The following is a 3742-nucleotide window of genomic DNA, read 5'->3' as shown; positions in this document are numbered from 1 at the left end:
TTACCTTAGCCCTGGGGAGATAATGCTACCAATAACATAACCTGGCTCCTCCCAGAGCAAGTAATGAGAATTCAAAAAACACATCTGGGATCCACCTTGCTGCCTGTAAGTCATACAGTGCACTTTAATTTTGTTTGATTACTTGGACTGAGCATATGATTAATTATTATTATTATCGTGTGTGTTCCTGTAGCACCTAGGAGCTCTAGTCATGGACCAGGGCCCCATTGTGCCAGGCACTGCACAAACACAGAAGAATAAAGACAAAGCGTTTACAAGCTAAGTAATCCCATTGCCCTCTGTAGTAATTCCTGTTGGCTGTGGCAGCAACACCCACTCCTGGAGTTAGCCCAGAACAGCTGAAGGTCGTCCTGCTGTTCAGCTCTGCAAACAAGTCAGTCAAGATTCCAGGGAATGAATGTTCCTGATGGAACCCTAATTTCCTCGTGCACTTCAGGAGCTCATGACAGCTTATGCAAGAGCTGCAAAACTCCTCGCCTCAGCAGTATCAGCACCGGGGGCAGCGTATTATTTTGTGCAGCTTCTCTCTGCCTCATGTGCTGTGAATCGTCAGGCTATCCATCATCCCTCTGTTCAGCTGGAGTTATGGGTGTTGCTGAGAGTTTCATTTTCAGTGCTCTTTAGACCCCACCTTTCATGTGTAATTTAATTAGCCTGTTTTTAATAGGCCAGACAAATTGAACATGGTATCTTGGATCACCGAGACGTGGATTGCTGGATAAATGAACACATGCCACAAGCCCATGTTCAAACACTCTGTGTGAAATGAATAGGAAACGCCTGCAGGACCAGACCATGTAACCAAGTCTTTGCTCAGGCTTTGAAACAAGCAACCCAATGTGTACTCTAAAACCACAACCCTGCAAAGACTCACACCCGTGCTTAATTTTGCTCCCATGAGTAGTCCCAAAGGGGTGTAAAGTTAGGCACGTGCCTAAATCTTTACAGGATCAAAGACGAAGTTAGCATTTGCAATCCCTCTGCTCTGGTGATAACTCAAGCGTAGACAGCAGGCAAGCATATGAGTTTAGCTATACCATGCTTCCAGCAGGAGGATGCTGAGAAATTTGCTGTCAGGCCAGGCTGATGCTATATTCATTCTATAGTACTGTGTTAAATATATACGTGTGTTCTTGCTAACTTCATCCCTTAGGAAGCAAGCATCCTGACTGTCCCACAGAGGAGCTGTTAGAGTGAGGATGAGTGCATTAAAGAGAAAGGTTGATCTCATCACTAATGATGAGGTGTTGCATAGTGATCAGCACCCAAGACCAAAAGCCAGGAACCCATGGGTTCTAATCCTATCTCTGTTGCTGACACCCTCTTGGGCAAATCAAGTAAGGCAAGACTGTCTCTTTGCAGCATGTTTGTCCAGTGCCCAGCATCTGGGGACTCTGATCTGAGTCTTTGGGTGCTACTGTAACATAAATGACAATAAATCTCCCTGTCTCGTTCCCCTCCCCATCTGTAAACTAAAGATAATAACATTTGTCAGGCCCGGGCCGCGCTGGGTGCAGCATGGTAGAGGAGCCGCGCAGACCGCTGGTGAAGGTGCTGGCCGCCCAGCTGAGGCAGTGCCAGTGGGCCATGGGTGGGCCCTGGCTGCTGGGATGGGAGGAGGCCGGGCAGGGCCCTCTGGTGGTGCCGGTGGTGTGGATGCAGGGCACGGTGCTGGTGGTGGAAGCCGGGGTCCCCGGGGCAGCTCAGCCCAGCTGCAGGACGAGAGCGGCCTCTTCACAGTGCTGGGGGTGGAGCAGGTCCCCAAAGGAAAGTATGTAATGGTGATGGGCTTGGCACACTCCTGCAGTCCACAGACTATTCTTCAAGCTGTGAAGATGACAGATCTTTCCGATAATCCTAGACACAGGAGCATATGGAGCTTTGAAGTGGAGGATTTGCACAGAAACGTTTCTTAGATGCTGTGTATTTCTATCAGCAGCCTAAAGGACCTGGAAACATTTACTAGTGTTACACTTGTTGTGAGTAGTAAAGTCAAGTGATGTTTCCAAAGTGTTAACAATCTGTAGAGTGCGAAAATAAATGTTAAGGATTGGGCCAAATCCTAGAGTTCCTCAAGATTTAGTCCTGGGTTATTAAAAACGAAGTAGGTGTTGCATTTTTGAGGGACTTCAGCACAACTAATGCAGCTGCAACGTGCGGCATGTTCAGCAACCTCAGTGCAATACTGCTCCCAGGAATGCCCTGCCCTGAAATACAAGGATATTAAAATCACTGAGAGGATATCAGCGCCTTTTAGTAACAATATTGACATTATTTTCCCATGAATCATAAAGCGCTACTGGCAGCTGGCACTCCAAAACCATTTCCTAATATTGTACACCGTTGAAAAGACAGGACGGGACATTTTTTAAGCAAGGCACCACCCATACATTATGTGGCAAAGGAGACCCAAATTATGTAGCTGGATCTTCTAAATTATGCAGTACTGCTCCTTCTTCCTCCTCTGCATACAAGCCCTCTACCTCTCACCTCTTCCCAACCAGCGCAATCAGTCCAATATCCCTTGGTATTTATGTTGATGTTAAGTTGCATTTGTTTTACACTGCCCCCAAATTTTCAGTTTTCAACCTGCTGCATCTATTTATCTTGAGACACCTGAATTACAATGTACACGCTGTCAGAGTGAGTGTGGAGGGGCAGCTGGCAGCCCCACTCTTCACCGTGCCAGATTTACCTGGCCGTAACGGTGGTGAAATGCTGGGTTGTGTTTTAGTATTATCATCATTGTGGAACACGTATTTAGCCCCACAAATCTGCATGTCGCTTTCCAAACACAGGGGATCAGATGCTGTGCTAGGCCTCAGGCAGCACAGAAGTTGCAGCCCGGGTGGAAGGTGGCTACACTGACTTTTAGCTACCTTTCAGTCTCCCCTGGCCCAGGTTGCATGGGGGCCTTAAGCAGACCATGATGTAACTTCAGCAGCCTGGGATTTGTACAAGTTACAGCAACTTCCCAGTGCTGCAGGCTAAGGCCTCACTCCCTTCATACCCTAGTCCTGCCCTACATAAGGGCTTATGAGAAGGGTGACCAGATGTCCCGATTTTATAGGGACAGTCCCGATATTTGGGGCTTTCTTATATAGGCTCCTATTACCCCCCACCCCCTGTCCTGATTTTTCACACTTGCTATCTGGTCACCCTACTTGTGAGGGAGTCCTTGGAAGGCAGATCTAGCGCTCTCTTCCACAGCATCTGAGTCAGGGAATCCTTCTCTGATTGGATATGGGATTTCTAGAGCCCTTTTATGCTGCTCTGGCCCTCTTCCCTGGCATAAAGGGGCCAGAGCGGGGATGAGTGTCCCAGGCTCTGTTCCTGCAAACATTTGGGCAAATAGGAGACTTCACTCATGTGAGAAGCCCCTTTAATATCAAAAGTAAGAGTAAAGTTATGTGTATGTTTGCAGGATCAGGTCCACAGACATATCAAAATACAGTATAAAACTCTGCCTGTGAAATTCAAGATTCATTTTGGAGCACAAAACAACTCCACCTTTCATTGTTTATTTTTAAGCAGCTGAGAATGGTGGATAAAAGCACTGAATTTTTCACATCTTGTGCACACAAGAGTTTGATCCAGTGTAAATGAGAGGACAGCTTGCCTATGGTTCAACAAATACACCCTGAGCCAAAACAAACTGTGGAAAGGTCTTATAATAAAGACCATGTCATAAGAATCCAACATTTTCTGCAAGTGATATGTT

At 46.8% G+C, this 3742-nt stretch overlaps 1 pseudogene; it reads left to right on the top strand.

Annotated features, from left to right (window-relative positions):
* Positions 1-1539: 1539 nt before the first annotated feature.
* LOC127045494 (recQ-mediated genome instability protein 2-like) lies at positions 1540-1937 on the top strand (annotated as a pseudogene).
* Positions 1938-3742: the final 1805 nt, after the last annotated feature.

The sequence above is a fragment of the Gopherus flavomarginatus genome, chromosome 2, assembly GCF_025201925.1.
Source record: "Gopherus flavomarginatus isolate rGopFla2 chromosome 2, rGopFla2.mat.asm, whole genome shotgun sequence".
In the NCBI taxonomy this organism is placed as follows: Eukaryota; Metazoa; Chordata; order Testudines; family Testudinidae; genus Gopherus; species Gopherus flavomarginatus.
This window is presented reverse-complemented; position numbering and strand designations above follow the sequence as displayed.